Genomic DNA, 22,650 nt, shown 5'->3' with positions numbered 1-22,650 from the left:
TTTGGACTACTGCACAGACTTAACCAGCTGACCATCCCTATCTCAAAACACCAAATCTAAAATGCTCTGCAAATTGAATGTCATATTTGCCCTCAAAAAGTACTTCTTTTCAGAGCATTTTGGGTTTACAGTTTTCAGATTAGGAATGTTCAACCTGTATCATTTAATCAAACTTGGTAAAATTATTTATATCATTAGACTGGCACTTTGCAAGCCAGATCTAGTAAAGCCCTGAATGAAAAGATAATTTTTAGCAGCTCTGTGACACTAACATTACAAATGATATGCTAAGATGAATAATCCAATCATTAACAACTAACAATGACAATAATGACAACAATGTCAGTGATCACCAAAATGCTGGCTAACTGCCTGGCACTGCGCTGACAAGCAGAATATCGTACTACCCACTACCCACTACAAGTCCAAGCCCTAATCCCAGAACCTGTGAATGTTGCCTTACCTGGCAAGAGGGCCTTGTGGCTGGGGTTCAGTAAGTCGCAAAGGGAAGACAGGATGGTGAACATATTCTGGATTATCTTGGTTGCCAATTAATACAAGGATCCCTCAAAATGGAACAGGGAGACAGAGGCATCAAAGGGAAGTGCAGCTACAGGAGGAAGGCTGGAGAGATGCTTGGCTGTTGGCTTTGAAGATGAAAAAGGAGACCAGAAACTAAGGAATATGGGCAACTTCTACCATGTTTTCCTGAAACTAGCTGGAAAGTAAACAGCCTTGAAAACTGGGCCCACCAGCCTCCTCCGGGCCTCAGTGGCCATCACTATTCCCTTGCTCAGCGGCTCCTCCGTGAGGCAGGTAAGGCAAGGAGGGGCTCACTGGGGCCGGCAGTGATTTCTACTTCTCAAGGCTAATTATTTTCTGATGATGGGGAAGGAGGGTTGAAGGTAGAAAAGGCAAGGAAATAACTGCACCTTGGAGCCTCTAGATGTGAACAGTCTTCCCCACGCTTGGATTTAGCCCAGAGAGATGTAGATCTGTGCTTTTTAAGTCACAAAGTTTTTGCTGAATTTTACAGGAGAAACTAGCAGAAAACTAACACACTGAGCTAACTCAGCTGACTCTCACAGTGCTGAGGCAGCTAACACTGTCAATTGTATTTTCCACAGAAGGGAACTGGGATTTAAAAAAAGATCAAGGTAACCTGTCTGAGGTCACACAGCTATGGTAGTTGAACTTCGGAGCTGGAATTTGCTCACCTGATACCAATGTCATGCACAAATGCTGATCACCTCCCTGGTCACTGCCTTTGGCGTGGGAACATGATGCTAGTGACTTCACAGTGTCAGGTGTGTGCCACAACTTCTCCCAGCCCTGCTCCCACTGAGATGTTCCTCCCAGTCACAGTTGCTTGAAACTTTTCCTCATCTCGTTCCTTGTTCAAACAACCTCTAAATCATTATACCTTAGGTACAACTTCTGCTTTCCATAGCCACTGTGCCCAGGCTGAAGCAAGCACAAACCACCTAGATGGAAGTATTGTTCTAACTCACGTCCTCCTACCAGTTCCAACCATAGACATCGAAAGTCCCACTACAAAGATCAATAGATCTTCTCTATAACATAAAGTAAACTTAAGTTTCTTTAGGAATCTGGCACCTTCAAAATAATATCTGTTATCTTTCCTTCGCCTGCAACTGCTGTAAATGTTCTGCACTGTACTATCAAAGGCATCCAAATGTACCCTTCAACCCCAAACTTTCCTTTGTACTATCTCAGGTCTATACCTTTTATTGTACCATGATATTCCCTAAAAATGTGCATCTATATGGCTGGGGATTTAGATCAGTGGCATAAGTGCCTGACTGGCAAGTGCAAGGTCATGAGTTCAATCCTCAGTATCCCCCCCCCCCCGCAAATCTTATCCACCCCTTAAAAATAGCACACCCACCACAAAAACTTGTCTCGCCAGTTTCTAGCTTTAGTTAGGCTAAAGACGATGTATATCACTGTAGCTTTCAAAAAAGTTGTGACTGTGATGTCAGACATTAAATTCTAGACAAAAGCTTACTTATTTTACAATCCATAGTAAATACATCACTTCTGTGGTCCTAAATTTCCTTACCTGAAAAATGAAGAAAAAGTAACAGTCCCTTCACATGGAATTGGTTCAGGCAGTATGGATTAACACATGTACAGCTGATAAGAGCAGCAGGTACCCAGATTCTTCATTTTTCCTACAGTTCTCTCAACGAGAGGCTTTCTTACTGGATCTCAGTCTGCCTGGCTGCTCACAAATGATGTGACTCATCAGGGCCTCACCTTCTCCCAGGAGGCTGGCCCTTTCCACAGTGCCCCGCTATGGCTCTGTTTCCAAGTGGACCAAAGCCCCAGCCTCCACTGCTGTAACACTAGACATCAGCATCTCTCCTCTCAGCATTTTTCCTCCCCCCCCCACAACTCAGATCATACTTGTAAGACGCATTGTCTTAAGCAGTTCTCCATGTCCCCTTGGATACTGCGACCTGATTCACTGGGCTGCCCACAGCCAGGATGCACTCTGCAGCTGGGTGGGCCTTTTCAGCCCTGGTTTTTCCAGCACCCCACTTCCTGCTATTGTGCCAACAAATGCCCAGAGAAATACCACTGCAGACCTATTTCCCCTTTTTTGAGATACGTCTTGCTATGTAGTCCAGGCTGGCAGTGAACTCATAGTGTGTAGCTCAGGCTTGTCTCAAACTCATGGAGATTCTCTTGCCTCAGCCTTCTGAGTGCTGGGATTATAGGTGTGTGCAGCCATGCCAGCTGCATACCCTGTTTAAACATTATTGGTATTAGCACATGTCTTATTTTCCTACATAATTGTAAGTTCCTTGTGGTTAAGTACTAAATTGTAATAATCATCTTTGAGTTCCCTACCTACACGCACAATAAATACTCAGTTCTATTTTTGATTAAGCTAATGAATGAAAGTAGCTGAGCACCAATCAAAAAAAAATTCTCTTTTCCATTCCTCTCCCAACTACTGGAACTCATATAAAAACAACACTCCTTCATCCTTGCTTATAATTAAAATACTAACAAAATAATAATATTTCTCACTGGTTTCTAGTGACATTAATTACCTTAATTATCTTTGATTAATGAACTAGTTTGTTCTTTTAAAGATTTTTTTTACAATATAAAAATAAGGTTGACACATTAATGTTTTTTGGTATCTTTTATTATATTGATTTGGCAATATTTTAAGTCTTTAAATATTATAAAATTGTTTTTCATTCAACAATTAAAATTTTTTGAGACAAGGTCTTACTATATAGTTTAGTTCAAGGCCTATAGTATAGTGAACTACTATATAGTTCAAGGCCTATAGTATAGGCCTTGAACTTACTATGTTGGTCATGCTAGGCTCAAATTCACAACATTCCTCCTGCTTCAACCTTCTGAGTACTGTGATTACTGGCAGGTGCCACCACTCCCAACTTCAAATATCTTTAAAAGACATATGATTGTTGTACTTCATTTGATCACATTGTTCTGTGACAGTCTTGGCTTAGTGCTAAATTTAAATTGTGTGACAATCTAAGCCTAATTCTACTACAGTGCATAGAGTGGTCAGTGACTTTCAAACATTCTACAGCCTTCTATCTGTTAGTACTAGTTCAGGTTATCTCAAATAAATAGAAAAATTTTACTAACTAAGGGGATGTTCAATCTGCTATTTTCTAGAATATTAATATATTTAAATTTTTAAAAAATTACAAGGTAATTAGATTTTCATATTCTTCCTGTCTACCTATATAAAAGAATACCCTGTATTTCAAAGATATCTATTTTAAAATGCATATTACTTCTATAATGAATCTTTGATTTTAAATAATACTTATAAACATAATTTAAGTCATGATTATATTGCCTATGTTGTCAAAAATATAACTGCAGCAAACCTTGTCCTTTTTTCCCCCAAAATGAACAGTCCTCATATTGGTAAATTTTTGAAATATACTTTCAGGTATAAAGTTCTTTGCACATAAAAAGTAGTAACAGGGAGGAGCAAAGATGGCAGATACATACCAGGAGGCTATAGAGGCTTCCTGAAATAGTCAACTTAGAATTCAACATAATACAGAGTGGGGAGCCCCAACAGAGGGAGATGAATATTCTCATCCCAAGAAGAAATTAAGGTGAGAAGAACCAACCAAACATACAGTCCCGGTGCTATTATTGGAACAGATAAAGGTTTAGTGTTCTTACTACAGTGGGTGACTTGCCGATTGTCTGGGAGGCATTCGAGGTCCTGCCGCTTTGACTCACTGGAGGTGCAGTTACACTGAGTTCGGGTCGGCAAGCTGAACAGAGAGCTGGGTTGGCAGGATGCCTACATCAACTTGTGGTGAGTGATGGGAGTAGAGCCATTCTATCGAAAGAGGGGCTCCGGCAGACGACCGGGCAGGACCGGCAAGTACAAGGGGCAGCAGTGACTTTGGTCAGTTGTTCCCTTCCCTAATGGGATTGGTGGAGTGAACTAGGCCTAGGGCATGTGACCTGGCTGAGATCCAATAGGTTATCCAAAATCAAGTCCCTACAGGGGTGGCGCACACTAACCACACTAACCCAGTGAAGCCTCAGAAGTTTGACTGACCCTGAGGGGAGGCAGCGCAAAGTAATACAGTGCAGGCCACAGCAGCTTGACTGACCTGGAGGGGAGGGGCCAGCATAAGCTGTCCCTGTCTGCAAATCACTAGCACACGGCAGGGGGAAGTGTCATCTAGCCAGCGTGCTTCAGAAGAATTGTAACCAACAAAGAAAGAAACTGGGGCCTCCTGGAAGAAGCAAAAAAGATAGGAAGAGGAAGCAACAACAAAAAGTCCTCAGGTCCCAACACTGAGAATACTGACCCAGGACAGGTAAATATAAAGGAGAATGAGAACAGCAAACATGCAATATCAGACATGGCACCAGTGGACATAAAGAGATATATTCGGGACCTCTTAGATGAGTTCAAAAGTGAAATATTTACCCAAGTAAAACACGATATAAGATTAATAAAAGAGATACTAAGCACCCCTCAAGCAGACACAGACAGAAGAATGGAGGAACTCAAACAAAGGTGAGAACCATTTGATGAAGAATATAAAAAAATATAGAATACATGAAACAGATTCAAAGAGGTCACCAGGAAATTAAAAACTCTATGGAAAGATGGCAAATCACCTTCAAAGAAACTAAGGACAGATTATCCAAACTGGAGGACAATTTTGCAAAGTGGGATTATGAAAGGGAAAACTTTTAAAAAAATAACAAGGAAACAAGCAGTAATACAAAGGCTAGAAGATGACAAAAGGGTCTATAATTTGAGAATAAAGAATGTGAATGAAGAAGCAGGGGTACAAACAAAGGAACTACAAAGGCTATACACAGAAATAATTAAGGAAAATTTCCCAAACATAGGAAAAGGAAATGATATTCTGATATATGAGGAATACAGGACATCAGCCACCTACAACCAAAACAGAGCTATGCCCAGGCATATAATAATCAAGATCCCAGAAATTCAATATAACAACAGAATATTAAAAGCTGTTAGAGACAAGAAACAGATCACCTATAAAGGAAGGCCCATCAAAATAATGGTAGACTTCTCGACACAAATCATCAAGTCAAGAAGAGCCTGGAATGAAGTATTCTAAAGTCCTGAAAGAAAATAACCTCCAACCCAGATTGATATACCCTGAAAACATGTCTCTAGAAATTAATGGAGAAGCAAGATGCTTCCAAGACAAAGAGGAAATTGGGAAATTCACAACCACCAATCCAAGTCTACAGAGAATACTGCAGGGCATTCGAGAGAGAGAGAAAAGTACTAGGATTCCAAGAACAGTGGCAGAGAGGCCTCAATAAATGGAGCAGAAAACAGAATGAAGAAGATAAGCAAACAACTGATGGCAAACAAGAGCATAACAGAAATGAAGCAGAGAAGGTTGGTTATAATCTCTAATATAGATGGCTTTGATACACTAAATTAAAAATGAAAAAAATGAACCATACGTGGAGTAGATCAGGAGGTAGGGTCCACCGAGATGCTATTTATAGGAAATATAATTAACATGAAAAAGAATACATGGACTGAAAATCAAATATGAGAAAACAATGCTCTATGTGACAGAGTTCCAGAGTAATAGGGGCAACCAGACCAGCATTTGTGGATAGGTTGGAAAGACAGGCTTTAATAGGTAAAGGAATACAATTAGAGATCAAGTCCAGGAGAGAGAAGGTTTGGAAACACTTAGGTAAATAGCAGGTCCCCACCACCACCACCACCACCAATTTAAAACCAAGGGTCTTGGTCAGACCCAAAAATGCACGGTGTACCCTGGGGAAGTGAAAAGTGAGGGAAAGTCTTAAAAAAGATGGCAGAAGATATTCTTAATAGTGTATCAGGGTTTAAAATCCACATTAGTCCCACCACTCTCCTTAGATAGATTTTATTGTGTCCCAGTTTGTCTATTTGCATTAGATTTGAGGGCACAGACAGCTATCCCAAAAACATCAGGATATAGCACAGTAATCATCTTTAATTTCCTATTATCTTAATCTGGAGCCCTGCATGACTTATAGTGTTTTATCATGATTGATCTTAGCTAAATCTGGTTTGTCTGATTGCTGTTTGGTATCAACATATTTTATTCAAAACTGATATGATTGATAGTATCAAGCCTAAGAGTATAGGCAGCTACACTGAAATGACAAGACTCTACCATATACATTCTGGTTTGATAACTGCTAGTTTTTGAAGTTCTATACTACATATATAAAGTTGTGTTTTTATTAATACTGTTATGTACTGATATATTTAATTATGTCTGATGATATAGCCAATTCTACTGGAGATAACAAGACACAACACAGGAACCATGGTAGAACTCTTTGTATAACGGTCTTACATGTTTTTTTCATTTCATGTGTTTATAGGAATACGTTTTGTTTTGTTTCTCCCTCTAATATAGAAAGGATAGAAATACATGTTAAGACTCATGCATGTGTAGAATCTATAAACAGTTCAGTTTATGAGACCTGATCTTATGACACATGATAAAATGAACAGATACTTTGAAGAAAAAGAGACACTAAAATACCCAGTGCTGATCCTGGAGTGTCATAATGTGAAACCCAGCAATAGTATTATTCTTGTTCAGAGTGATATTAGCCTACTTGGGTTTGTTCAATCTCAACAAAATTGAAGATATGGATAACTGCATATGTGTTTAAGTGTATAGGATTGACATTTCTAACATATTTCTAAGTTTTTGTTGGATAGTTGAACACAACTGGTTGCAATCTTCTGTTTGAATACATTTTATATGCTCCCCTTTAGTATCTTAACTATTTGTAAGAAGACAATTTGAAATCATCAAATAGTGATTTCTTACTATTTATTTTTTTCTTTGAAATTATGTATTATTTCTACCCATTTTCTGTTTTGTTTAGTCTTTCTTTAAATTAAAAAAAAGACTACAGTACTCAGTGCTGATCATGGAGTGTCATGATGTGAAATCCAGCTATACTATTATTCTTTGTTCAGAATGATTGTAACCCGCTTTAGTTTTTTTAATCTAAACATAAATAAAGATATGGAAAATTGCATGTATGTTTAAGTGTATAGGATTGACAACCATACTACTAAGTTTTTGTTGGGACAGTTGAACATAACTGTAGTCTCACTGTTTGAATTCCCATTTTACACGTTCCACTCTTGTATCTTGAATAACTATTTGTAAAACGACAATATGTAAACATTAACTAGTGATTTCTTACTGGTTTTTTTTCTCTGAACGTATGTATTATTCCTATTTTCTGTTTTGTGTAGTCTTTCTTTAAATAAAATTTTTTAAAAGTAACACAAGTCAAATTCTAATCCTTAGTATCTAGCAACTGTTCCCAATGTGTTTGTTGCCAATGTAAAACCATTATTTTCTGAGTGAACTGGCCCAGATCCACAAGTGCACTACAGTCCTGCAAAAGAAGCCCCATAGGCTGGCCTGAGGGAGAAGCTTTCTGCTGGGAATGTAGAAGAGCCTGGGGTATGAAATACCCTTGACTGCTGTCAAATGACCTAGTCTCAGACAGTAAAATTTAACTCCTAATAGCGATTTAAAGTCTACATTCAGCTGTTAAACCATTTTGGACTCAAACAGCAGATATGCAAAATAAATCTCAAAGCTGACAGTCTGAGATTTGCTTACTACCTCTGACAATCTGTGCCCTCAAGAGTTCACTGGCATACTGCACCCTGGCACAAGGCATAAAAACTAAGTATATAACATTAACTCTGTGTGTGTGTGTTATGATCTGTGTAAAAAAAAGCCACATTTTCATATAAAATCGATCATGTTCCTTCTACTGCTGGAACCTCATTATAATGTAATAACATACTTATAAGATAGCAAACTTACAGATATTTGATGATCAATTAAAGTCTCTGAACAAGTTTCTGTTCTGTTGTTTCTGCTGAATTTAACTGACATTGATGGGGTCTGCAGGCCAGGTGCGTACCTCTGATGAGTAATGAGTCAGAGTAACTGTCCAAACCTTAAGACACCTTGAGCTAAATGAAGGGCCCCTCCCAATGCTCCTGTATTATGATAATGCCTTTAACTATGCTCTGAAAGGGCCCCTTCTGTTGTTCTCAGAGTGTTTCTGTATTATAATATTTAATTCCTTTATTTCAAGACTAGCTTGCATGTCAATATGTGACTGAATGTATGTAATGTTTTGTCACTTTCTTTGTATCTCCCACTTCTAAATTCTATATAAACTAAACTCTTTCTAAATTCAACGCTGTTGCCTTTGAGGAATTATTCTCTAACAGTCAGTCCACTGGCGTGAGGACCCAACAGTCCAGCAGTGTAAAGAGTAAATGCTGCCTTCTTATCTCCTCAATGCAGTATCTTCCTTTCCGTTGGGTTTGGGTTGGCTTGTCCTGGGAATTTTCCCACAACACTACTACATTCTGAGTTTTTCCTCTTTCCCACACAAAAGTTGTCACTATTCTGAGTTCTTTTCTGACTACTGCAAGCCCACCTCTTGCCCATATGTCAGAGAACAACTTGTCTTTCAAAAAATTTGTATTTAACATTTCCTTCTTTTAATTTCTTATCAGGTTTCTCTCCAATCAGAGAGAACCATACCGATAAATATACAAAACTGAAAGGATGTTGTCATTATAATAATTTCTCCTGTTATCTATATAAATGATATGAAATAGCTATATAAAATATTGTTAAATGGAGGTCTTAATAATGCATTGATGAAAAACAAAATGAAAAAGCTTTCAGGAATATTGTAGTTATAAAAAGTTTTCAAAACTGCACTTGAAAAACTCATTTCTGCAAAGGAATTAAATGCCTTGTAATGTAATCATATATGAGTCATAAAAACTTATGAAAGAGGCAATGTCCCTGAAATTAACACAAATGTAAGATTTTCCTTTCCTTATCCAAAACATTTGGTTTCCAGTCCCAAATAGAACAAAGACATACACAGATTTGCAGATTTAACAAATTACACTAACATATACAATAGTACACTGTAAATAACTTTTTAAAAGAAAGCATTTCATATGCAATTTAACCCATAACGCTATAGGCAGCTGAATTAGAAATATTACAGGCAGTCAGACAGGGCTGGGCCCTCAAAGGAGTAGGGCAGAAGACCAAGTATCTTGCAACCTTGCAGGAGACAGATACCCCTGACCAGATCTCAAGATAAAAGGTAAAACAAATGCAACCACACCCTAAGTGGTTGATATTCTAAATGGGTAGGGATCACCTTGAGGAAGCCAGAGTCACCATCACTATCTCCTACAGGAAGAATCACTGCTCAGTAAATTGCTCTCTTGCTATGCAACTGGCCTCCCTATTTGTCCCTATTTGGTCAATTTTATCTGAAAAATTAATCTTATTGGTTGACCACAGTTATGTCGCACCACATGCCCCTCTGCCTCAAGAGTTCCCATGTTTTCCCCATCTCACCTCATGGTTTTGGTCTATAAAAGTCCCTACAAAGACCGTCTTTGGCAACCGACTCAGGACTACTGTCTGTCTCCCAGACAGCTTTCTTTCTTTCAAAAAATCCTTCATTGTTCCTAAAATTCATTCTTTGATTTAGAGTGAAAGAGTTTTGACCCAGACAGGACACTGTAGCCGGTAAAGCCTCAGGCAGAACCAAGGAGCTCCATCTTCCCCACCCCTAGGAATTTACCTCTGGCGCCAAACAAGTGCCAATGGGCTACCTGTGCATCACTAATGCCCCTTAGGTTCCACCCCAAACCTAGGCTACTTATATGCCCCCACTCCACGTGTTCCACGGAGAGATCGTGGGGGGGGGGGCACACCCCAGGGTGTCAGGGGTCTCTCCACGCATTCTCAAAATAAAGGTCAATTTATATTTCATACTTCTTATCTTTTCAGCTGCTGCCGGTCCCCCACAGTTCTATCAGAGAACACAAACTCAAACTGAACATGTAGTAGGTTGGGAGTTTTATTCCCCTGCATCAATAACTGCTTTCTAGAGATGAAGAAACTAACACTACTTTAAGGAGACTGATAACAGAGCTAGGAAGGAAATTCAGAGTCCAATCTTAGTCTTCTTAGTTGCTTTTGGGCCCAGACAGATCCACATTACCCAGAAGACCCTGGAACTCTCGCTAAACAGAAGTGAGCAAGCTTTGAAAGCCAGTGACTACTAATTCTCCTTCTCTGCACATCATCATCCTAGTCTACTTCATTATGGCAGTTATGCAAATTAAGAATAAAATGAGCTAGGCACTTGGAAACCATGAACTTGCTTGTCCATTCCTGTCTCTTGGGGCTCTGGTTTCTTTTCTTTTCTATAAAAACAAGTTGTTAGCTGGGTGTGGTGGTGCATGCCTATAATCCCAGTACTCTCAAGGCTGGTGCAAGAAAGAGGATCACCCTGAACTTGAGGTCAGCCGAGGCTATTAAATGAGTTCAAGGCCAGCCTGAACTACATAATGAGACCTTGTTACAAAACAAAAAACCCCCACAAAAACGAGTTTTTGCCCCCAAGGTTCAATAATCCCTGAATATACTGTCCCTAAAGATGGGATCAGCTTGATGTTTACATTATCACGGTTAAAGTCATCTAGGGAATAACAAATTCTGAACAAAGAAATCAACCAATTTCTGTGTTGCACTTATTTACAGAAACAAATACGTGCTGGTAGACGTTCCTCAATTTCTTTCACGTTACAGCCCATAAAGGAAATGATAATACTCGAGGGCATCACGCTGGAGTACTGGAACGAAGGCACCCCTGTTGGGACAATACCAAAGTGGGGATGAGTGTTCCACAGCTCCAAGCCCTCATCACAGCCCACTGGGAGCCTGGAGCCTGGAGCCTGTGTGCTGAGTACAAGGGAAATGCACCTGTGTGAGGAGCAATGAGCTCACTTTCAAAGCTGCAGCTTGCAACTGGACAGTGAACCCCAAGGGGTGCCGTCAGTCACGGAGGAACCGATCAGCAGCATTGAGGTAATAGGGGCAGCAAATACTCTTAGCACTAGAGAGGCAAGGTATGCACCTTTGAGTCAAGAAATCATGATTGTCAATTATTCTTCATTAGAATTACAAATATGCCTATAATTTATAAAAGTGTGTAATTATTACACAGCACAGGTCTGATTATTCTCCTCAACTGTAAACTTCAAATGAGATTGGCAGCTGGTGCGGTAGCACATGACTGTGGTCCCAGCACTCTTGCATGGAGCCGCCCTCTCAGCCAAGTGTTCGCTTTGGTGCTGTCACTACTGTGAAGCCAGGTAGTGCTGTGCATTGAATTTTGGTTTAACTTCAGTTGGTGAATCTTTTTACCTGTTGTATCTTCACAGTACTTGTACTCAATAATTTTTAAAGCTTCATAATTCTAGCACTCTAGAAGGGTAGGGCAGGAAAACTGTTAAGTTTGACCTCAAGGTGGGCAACTGTTAATGGTTAATACACTGTGTCAACTTGAGAAGTTTAGAAATTTAATTGAGAGATTCTACAGGGAGCCAGGATCCTTACTTTGTAAATATCCTCAGCCTGTGCAAGAGGAGGGCACAGAGGTGGTGTGTGTGGGGGGTGGGGCTGATTATTCTATATAAAGGAGGAGAAGAGACTTATTCTCCCCCTTTTGCTCTGGCTGCTTTTGATGGCTGCTGCCTTGAAGTGTTGCCTCTGTGCCAAGCCACCCTCCCTTGGAGCCAGCTGACTAAGAACTAAAACCTCCATAAACAGTGAGCTAAATAAATCACCCCTTCCTTCATTTTGGATGTTGGGTATTTTGTCCCAACAATGAGAGAAAAGAAATCAAGACAGCAACTTAGTGAGATTCTGTCTCAAAATAAATTTAAACAAAATCTTTTAAAGGGTTGAGAATTTGGCTCAGTGCAAAGGCCCAACACTGCAAAATATATACATGTATACTTCATAAATAATTAATGATAATGTGAAAACAGCTTAGCATTTTCACTGCAAAAAACTAAGCATGTTAATTAACTTGAGCTAGTCATTCCATAATGCACACTATTATAAAACATGTATAAATGTATATTTTTATTCTCAATTAAAATAAATGTGTAAATTAACATAAAAAAATACATCCTAAAAGAGAAGTAATACCATCTTCATTTCTCTTTCCTGTTCTGCAATACCTGCTCACATTAAAAAAGAAAAAAAAGGTACATGAAATTCTGCTCTACCAACAAAAGCCAATTACTAAACAGTTGTGTTATATTCATTTTCTACTATTATGATTGATTTAATATCCTTAACCTAGAAAAAGAAATGGAATTACAGAATTAAACAACAGGACCATCTTTATGATGTTAACATACATATGAATAGGCACAGAGATAGCTGTGAGGTTGGTGGGGAACAATCCTGACTGATACTTTGTTGGCTGAATTGCAATTCTCTTTAAATGAATCTTCATACCAAATCTTTGAGAAATTTTATAAAGAAATCAAAAACAAGTTTTTCAAAATTATTTCAAGATAAAGACTTCATTAGTTGCAGTTACTAATCAAAATGATTTTTAACAATGTACAGTATAGACGTTTATATTTTTTCCATGAAATAGAGGATTCAAAGTGAGAAGGAAAATCCCTCGATCTTGGAGACTCCTCATCAAAACTAGCATAATTTCTTTTATTTTTTGTCCTGCTGGAATTTTTAAATAGAAAAGCATAAGTACATACATCTTTTTTAGTATATAAATTGCTGAATATATGTGCTTTTCTGCCTCTTTTAATCAATTTTAGACTACAGCACATACAGACCAATTGCTGCGTGTATCCTACTGTTCTATAATTTATACAACTAGTTCATTACTGGAAGATGCTTAGGCAATTTCCAGTTTTTGCTAACATGTGTGTGTGCACACATGCATAAACAACACTTTAAAGACCATTTGGTCCATCTTTATCAAGCCTGATATCAATGCTATTTTATTTGTAGGACAAATCCATAGGTATATAAAATTGATGGTACATAAAATTATATGTTGACTACTTTCATCAGTTACATAGCCATCAATGGTGAAAGAGTATTTCCCTGTGCTTCACTAACATGGAGTATTACAGACTTAGATCCACCAATTCGATAGGTGAACAAGATGTATTTCCAGCTGGCCTTTTATTTTAATGTGTCATTTCTGGTTTTTGTAGCAACTTTTACCATTTCTACCCTACTTACATTTTCAATTGACTTATTATTTTCTTACAGGGAATTAAATATTTTAAAGTACTTACACAGTCAAGTAAAACTTCCCTTATTACCTAATAGTTCTAAAGACTGGTGGCTATCTTCCCGTGCTGCACAAATGGCTTATTTTTTTTATTCTTTGTATTTTTGAGACAGCGTCTGCTATGTAGTATAGGCTGACCTCAAACTCATACAAGACTCTTCCTGCCTCAGCCTCCCAGAATGCTGGGATCACAAGCATAAGCCACTGTACCCCACCTAATTTATATTTCTGATGTAATTTTCTGATATTCATGAGTTGTTGAGCAGAAACAAACAAAAAACCTGTTTAAGGGCCCATTGCTATGAGTTTCTTGTTGCCAAAGTACCAAGCTTTTAAAATGCTATTTTAATTTTTCAACTCCTATATTAAACGACTTATTTCATAAATCAAATTAAGACTTGGAGTTGAGTTTTCGGAGCTTCTACTCATGAAGTTATGGAAAACAAATCACTTTTCTCTCATCTGAAGAATTACTTCCAGGGCTACAACGTCTATGCTGATTCATTCTGTAGTTTTAAAACTGTATTTAAGAAAAAACTGTCTGCAATTCAAATTTTATGTAGGTTGAAAATCATTGCTATGGCAACAGTAGCTTCAGTTTATGTTAACTGAAAAGTGAAAAACCTTACATTTCTAACACTTAAAAAATTAAATTGTATTTTTGATGGCTGAAAAGACAGAATGGGATATAGTGTCAGACCTTTACCACTATTGTCATGAATTTTAGGCATCTGATTTTATATCACTAGTGTCACTGAAGTCCCAAATAAAGCTTTCCTTTACAGATAAAGATACTGGTTACTTTTTACAGGTTATGGTTGACTGCTATTAATCAAGCCTGACACGGCAGGCTATCTCCTCCCCATGGCTGGTATTCTTCTTTTGCCAAAAGACTCAGTGGGACCATGACAGCACAAACATCGAGTGATCAGTGCATCTACGAGGTTTTATGGCTACTAAAAAAGCACTAGCAGCACCACGCAGTTGGTCTCAGCTAGAACGTGTTTCATCTCCACCTGAACTGCATCTGGCAATCAGGAGGAGTGCATGTTTTTGGTGACACTTTCTTTACTATTCTAGTGAGCAGAGCCTGAAAACCAGGATTGCAGGGATGACTAGTGGACATTTTTATTTTTATGAGTGTAACTCTCTGAGAAAGAGAAATTGATAGTAATTTGTTAAAAAATTTTTTTCCTTATTCTATCACTCAGGTTCAAAAAGGAAACGATGACCAATACGAATTTAACAGTCCTGCAAGCAAATGAATCAAGAATATGGCATAGTATCAACAGTAGCTGAGACAGCATTTTCCTTCAGAACTGTGTAAGTCATCACAGCCAACTTATGGTAGCCAAGCCTCAGGCCCATGTCTGAGAACGCAGTAATGATAGCCTCACCTCACAGGGTTACGGGAAGAGCAAATGCATGCAGCACCCAGAAATGGACTCTGACCTGACAGATAAGCACTTATTAGAGCAACTACTGCAACTGCACTGTACTGTACTGTACCATACAGTAACTGTACTGTAACTGTCCTTCATCGTTCGTTCTGAATTGGTCTCATAGTTATACACTAGTACCTGGTTAGACTTCTCATTTGCATTTACCTAAAGACACTGATATGAAGCATCATTCTCTTCACACATACCCAGGATTTATCATCTGTCTGTCTTCTTGGTGGAGCCCTTTGTTCAAATCTGGATTGTTTTCTTAATGCTGAGTTTTTAAGTTAACTTGAGCGCAATTTGTCAGATACATGATTTGCAAGTATTTACTCCTACCTGCTTGTCTCTATTTTCTCTTTAGTCTTTTCCACAGTAAAAAGTTTTAAGAAAGTTTACTTTATTATTTTTTTCTACTTTTAAACTACTTCTTGTGTTATCTCTAAGAAATCTTTGCCTAATCAGCATTGTAAAGATTAGATTCTAATCTTTTCCTAGAAGTTTTATGGTTTCAAATTTAATTCTATATGGTTTTTCTTTTAACTTTGGGTGGTAACTGGGGATGCATTTTCATTTTTATTAAGGTATGGGTCAAAGTTCTCTTTTTCCCCTATATAAATGTCCAACCATCCTAATATTAACTGTAAAAAAGTCACTTTTTTTACTGCTGCTTTATCCAGCAAATACATAACACACACACACATGCACACACACACACGTGCACACACATACACAAATAATTCTGTTGAATGTGCACAGGTGTGTTTGTGGCCTATGTTACTGCACCGTTTTATTGACCCTTTCCCCAACACCATATAGGTCAGTGTTTCCGTCACTGGGACAAAGCTCCCAACACCTGCAGCTCAAGGAGGGGAGCCTTAATTTAACTCACAGTTCAGTCCCTGCTCCTGGCTGCAAAGCCTGAGCATCATAAGGGCACTGTACAGGACAGGTGCTCAGCTCAGGGCACTGGGAAGCAGAGAGCCAAGGAAAGAGCATGGGGCAGCGGATACAGTACGGAAGGCCACACACTCTGACCCATGAAGATGCACCCAGAAGTAAGCTTTTACTTCCTACCAATCAAGATAACAAGATTAGATGTCCCAGGTTCCATCTTGAATACTTAGTTTTGAAATTGGGTGGTGACAGTACTCCTACTTTGTTCTTTTTCAAAATTGCTCTGATTACATAAATGTCTAAATTCTAATAACACTTAGAAAACTTCATTTGTGTGTGTGGTACCAGGGACTGAACCTGGACCCTCTGCACTTAGCTATGTCCTCAGACATTTTTATTACTTAGGACAGAATCTAGCTAAGCTATTAAGTTCCCCAGGATGGGCTCTAACTTGCCATCCTCCTGCTTCAGCCTCCTGAAATGCTGGGATTACAGGTGTGTTCTACCACATCCTGCACATCATTAAGCATCGTAAGGTATACTAAAGAGCCATTTACTTACTAAGCACCAAGAACCAAAGTTAGGTCCTCAGGCTTGCCAAGTAAGCGACATGCCCCTTTAGAGAGCTATTTTTAAAGCGTGTTCACATTGTTGGAACCTACAACCAACAATAAGAATTTCTTCATCCTTTTTTTTTTCTTCCTCTTTTTGAGACAGGATCTTGATACATAGTTCAGGCTGGCCTTAAACTCACTATGTAGCCCCGACTGCTTTCAAACTCACAGCAATTCTCTTGCCTTAGCCTCCTGCTGGGATTATAGGTATGTGTCATTACATCTGGCTCTTCATACTTATATTTTTTAAAACAATGAAAAGGTAGGGATATAGTTCAGTGAGAGATCATGTTTGAGGCCATAGTTTCAACCTCTAGTATAATTTTTAAAAAAAGTCTCCTAGAGACAGATGAAATAACTGACAATCTCCACCTTCACCAGTATTTGTCCCAGACTGGGTCATTCTATTTCTTAATATTCACAGTCTTTCCCGGTATACTTGGGCATCACAGTCCTCAAGGTGTTCTACAAATAAATCTGTCTTCCTCTGTCATGCCTCCCTATAAACCACATCAAGGTATTTGGGGATTCTCTCTAGAGTAGGGTAAAAAACAAGGGCTCAGAGAGTATTTTTAACTTCTGTCATCTTATATCTGAAAGCAAAAAAAAAAAAATTCTTCATTTAATTACCTTTTTTTTTTTTTGTCTTTTTTTGAGGCAAGGTTTCACTATTTGGCTCAGACTGTCTTGAACTCACTTTGTAGCCTAGGCTGGTCTTGAACTTACAGTGATCCTCCTGCCTCAGTTTCCAGAGTGCTGGGATTACAGGTGTGCCACTGTGCCCCACTCGATCACAAATTTTTAAGAACTTCGTGCAGTTGCCTTATTAGTCAAACACCGACAAGCACAGTAATGGTACCAGACCCTCACTATTAGACAGGAGTCTCTACTGTGGGTTCTGCATCCACACAGGTGGTGGAAACATTTTCCCAGGAACCCTCCCACCTGGCCACCAGCCAGGCTGCTAACCTAACATGGAACGACAGCCCTTCTGGCTAAGATCAAGTTTATCAGGAAAGATGACTATATTCCCTCAAATTTAGGTGGTCTCCAGAAATGAAAGACTCTAGGTTATGTATAAAGTCACTAAGTGAGGATTTCTTACATCCTGTTACAAATTAAAAACTAGTGGTCAACCTAACACCAGCTGAATTAAATCAACACAGTGCTGAGTGTAGATGTTCCACCTGAGGAAAGCTGCCAGAATAAATAGATATGCAGAAGAAGAGCTAGGCATTGTGGGTTTCTCGAAGTGTTGCTGCTTTGAGCCATTAGTTCTCCTGGAGGCACTCGTCATGACTAGCTTCCTCAGTGTGAGTTCAACCATTATCATGAGAGGAGGGCTAGACCTTGTTGGTTCAGCTTTGGGAGAGCTCTGGTTCTTACATCGAGCATTGCTTCCTGGCTCCAGAGGGGAAAACATGTGCTGTTTAAACTCCAGAAGGAACTCATCACACTGGTTTTCTGACATGTACTCGAAACTGTTCTTACTGTTGGAGGAGCTCAGGGCCTCTGTGTCGCTGAGGATGGCTATGGCACTTTTCAGGGAAGCCCTAGTTTTTATTGTGAGCATGACTTCTTGGCTCCAGTGTAAAATTCTCAACCTACCAGCACAGTCCCTTCACCCTGCTGGCATAGACTTTCTAGCTTCCACCACTGACCTGCGGGCCTTCCCAGCACCCATCCGTGAAACTGATGGGTGTGAGTCTTTCTCATGGGCCCTAGACCTCCAGTTGGACTTGTGGGAGACATTATCATAGGCTCTAGGTTTTCATCTGGATTCATGCAGGACATTGCTGTGGGATCCAGGCCCGTGGCTGAATATTCTGTCTTTAGTATTGTGAACAGATTTCCTGCACTTTCATGTGTTTCTGGGTGACCATCATAAAATAATAATATAAATTCTCTATCCTGATTCTAATTGTTCTCACAACCCCACTACGACATATCCCCAACTAGACAATCATAGCTACAGAAGCCTTTTCCCCCTTGCAGTCCGTTTACAGCATGTGTGTGTGTGTGGGGGGGCGCCTATAAACACAAATAACACATCAAAACTTAAAACAGTCTAGAAAATCATTTAAATTGTCTTTAAGGTCAAATCTAAAATTAACCTCAAATATATACCATACCATCGATATAACAATACAATCCTCTTACCATAGCCTACTTTATTTAGAAACTAAATCTTTATTTAGAAACCTTATCAATGGAGTCTTTAATTTCTGACTTGATTTAATTAAGTTAAAGCCAATTGAGAGACAAAAATTGGAGTCAGAATCTTCTAAATTGTCACCGCATCAGTTTCCTTCACATAATCAAAAAGTTAACTCTTTCTATACATCCAACTCTTATTATTTATATGAAATATCTGCAAGTATAAGTACTATATGGGGTTTATGTTTTAATTCAGGGCAGTAAAAAAGAAACATTTCAGATAAGCCACTCACAGAAAGGCTTTGGTCATGCAGTAAGGGTCTACACATGTGAATCTGGTCAATCAATGAAAATAAGTAATTCACAAAACGGGGGTGGGGTTTCCCAGCTCTGGTTTCACAATGACACAAGGTTCCCAAGCAGGCTGCTTCCTACAGAGGTCTACTTGTGCCAAAGGTGACTGGAGAGCTGGACAGACAGACAGAAAACACAAATGAATAGTAAACATTGGTAGAATATTAACTTACATATTTTATATAGTCTTTTCTCTACACATAGTGCTTAACATTCTGTTCTTAGCTCAGACCACTGAATAAAGAATGAGAAGGACAAAAATAGTTTACCAAAGAGTGGAGAAATCAGAAAACAAAAACTGTAACTTATCAGTAAGCACCGGGAAAGATGATCAATCCAGTCACTGAGACACCATGCCTCACATGAATCTCGTCCTGGCCTTTCACCCACACCTTTTCTTAGGAGCCACTGAAGATTCTTTAAGATGCAGGAAACAAGATTTGGGGAGACTCTGGGGTCCCTCAGCTATTTTAACTCATGTTTTAATGTTTATGAAATGGGGTAAATGTTAGATTTGATGTGCACATTTAATGGAGCAATCTGTTTTCCCAGATATTGAGATTAAGCCACTGGTGAATCTCTACAAGTGTTCAGGAGGGAACATGAAGCTAAAGCCTAGCACTGGTCATGGAGCCAACTGAACACTGTCTTGCAGTCATCAAAACCTGAGGCACAGGGTTTGCCAGACTCCAGGCTCTGCCAGCACAGGCTAGGACAGGGCTCAGATTCCCCTCAGCGTACTATGAGCAGATGCCACTAGGCACACAACACTGCCTTCATTCATCTGTGCTGGCTTGCTAACTTTTAATAGCAATTAACAGATCTTTAAGTAGGTTCAAAGATAAAACCTGAACACTAGTCTTTAAGCCCCTTGGGCCTCACTAGCTGTACAACAACAAAACAGCAAAGCCCATTACAATATTGATATCTTAATTGTTCTTGAAAGGTAAAAATAAAGGAAAAATATCTGCCACATGCTTTCTAGGACTAGTATCAGAATAAAGTATACCAAATAATTTGTTTTATTCTGTTAAGTTATTTTAAAATGACAACTGTCATCTTATCTATACACCTGCTATGTGTAGGTATTTTAAAAATATTACTCTGATCCTATTTGGCTATTAATCTCTCTTTACAGAAGAAACAGGCATTCAAATAAGATTATATAATCGCTATAATCAAGGCTGGGATTCAAAGACAAACCTGACTGATTCCAAATCCTACCTCTCTATATATTATCAAATTATACACCAACATACTGACTCAGAATTTTATCACTTTATGTTTATTTTTTATTGTGTCTCTGAATACTGCATTCTTCTAAGAAATCTCAAAATCTGGTGTTACCCATTATTGTTACCATTCTCTCATCTAAAAAATTCTTTCTTATTGCTATCATTCTTTGCAATAAAGCATGAAAACCTGAATGTGACCTCATGTGTAAATGCTGCATGTATGTGTACAGGGCAAGAGGGACAGGAGGGAAGATGAGGAATTTTAAATAAATTTTGTATTTAAACAGGCACATTGTATTAGCCATCTTTCCATTGCTGTGACAAAAACACCTGAGGAAAAATCACTGCAAAAGAGAAAAGGTTTACCTTCCTTTCTGCCTCAGTCACAGGTGGGACCCACAGTACATCATGGCAGAAGTGGGTGGTAAAGGAAAAGGAAACCTGTCAGCTCAAGGCCTTTGGGAAACAGAGACAAGAAAGGCTCCTCATGTGCCCTTGAAGGGTGTGGCCCCCAGTGACCAAACTTCCTTCCACTAAGCCCTACCTGCTAAAGGACCCACCACCTGTCAACTGAGGGGCAGGCCAGAGAGCAACCCTTAACATCCAGGCCTTTGGAGGACATTCAAAATCCAAACTATGACAAGTAAGATATTAGCATCATACTTCACTTCTCCCACACAAAAGAAATTGCTAGCAAACTATTTCTTTGTAAATCACTGCAATAAGCTGCCTTCAATTCAGGGCCTTGTGGTTTCTACAAATGTACTTGCCACAATTGATTTGTTTCATCTCTGGCTTAAGACATAACTCACACTGGCTGAACAAACTCTGAAGTTTTATTTTGTGTTAGAAAAGCCTATTTACACATGAAAGAATCTTTTCCCCACTGATCAAATCCTAATATACAATTTCAATGAAAAGTGAAGCTCAGAAACCATTAGATCATCCGAAGAGAATACTTTAAAAGAAATGAAGCAAAATGGCAGCCAGGAGATGGTTCCTTGTGTCCACCTGAAAACATCTTAAATCTTCAAGCCAATATGAAGTTTGTCTCTATTCCAAATGCTACATGGTTTTATGGATTGAAACCTAAGTTCTGAAATAACCAACAATTTCTTCTAGAGCAGGGCAAGGGCAGGTACAACAAATAGAAACTCTTGACTAGTATGAAAAGAAGTAAATTTTCATCCCTCCACTAACTAAGGTAGCCTAACTTTTGACTAAAATAGCAGCACAGCCTGCAGGGAAATCCACAGGGATCAACAAACACAAAGTGTAATGATTAAAGATAGCACCAAAGGTGCCTCATAGAAAGCTGAGTGACCAGCACAATCTCCAACCAGCCAATGGTAAGTAAAAGGGGGTAACATCAGGATTTGTGCCATTTTCCCCATCAGTATTTAGCTTCCCTGATAGTGAAGCTGATCCATAGTTGGGGGTTTTGTGAGGACTGTAACAAAATGGAAAGGAATGTCAGGAAACCAAGACCTGCAGGCTGAAACTAAAGGACCAGGTAACAGATACCAAGGTGTACACCTCTTGAGGAGGTGTGAGAGTCCCAACAAGCCACACTTCTATTAAGTTGAAGCATAAGAAATAGCTGATTCGGTGGAACTAAAAATCAGTCTCATAGTGGCAAATTAATGATTCCATCCACTACATATGGCTTTGTCCTTCTATCCGTCAAGCAAGGCAGAGTCTCTTGGGAACTGAGGCCCAAGAAGAGCAGAGCTGTGTCCTCTCAACCGCAGGCAGTACCCCAACAGGGTTCATCAGACTCAGCCCCGCCCACAGCTCAGCTGTGAAGCAATCTTTTCAAGATGGCTCCAAGAATCCTCTAATCCTAACAAATAACTTCTTCCGACAAAGTCAGGCCTAGCTGTTATCTCTGGGACCAAAGGAAGCTCAACAAATGCAAAATGTGCCTGGCAGGAAAAATAGGTGGTTCTCCTGGACCCTTGAGTTATTAGTCTAACACCCAAGTTTTGTTTGCCTTTTTGTTCACAAAACCTGAGTATTACTGGTGATTAAACAAAGCAAAGCCAGCAAGGAAGAAAAGGTTCCTCTTTCTTCTTTAACAGACCTTACAATTGCTGCATATACACAGATTTGCTCAAAGTATGTTATATAAACCAAGGGAGAAAATTATATTAATAAAATGTGTAGCCAGATTTTTAGTTATTTTTA

General features: G+C 39.1%; 1 protein-coding gene across 19 annotated transcripts in view; it reads right to left on the bottom strand.

Annotated features, from left to right (window-relative positions):
* Plekha5 (pleckstrin homology domain containing A5) overlaps nt 1-22,650 on the bottom strand; it is a 237,595-nt gene that overhangs the window by 164,144 nt on the left and 50,801 nt on the right. The gene's annotated exons all lie outside the window — the stretch shown is intronic.

Source organism: Cavia porcellus, unplaced genomic scaffold (assembly GCF_034190915.1).
Source record: "Cavia porcellus strain 051 isolate PalLab524CR breed Dunkin Hartley unplaced genomic scaffold, mCavPor4.1 scaffold_27, whole genome shotgun sequence".
Taxonomy (NCBI): domain Eukaryota; kingdom Metazoa; phylum Chordata; class Mammalia; order Rodentia; family Caviidae; genus Cavia; species Cavia porcellus.
Note: the sequence above shows the minus strand (reverse complement) of the source record. Positions and strands in the feature narration are given on the sequence as shown.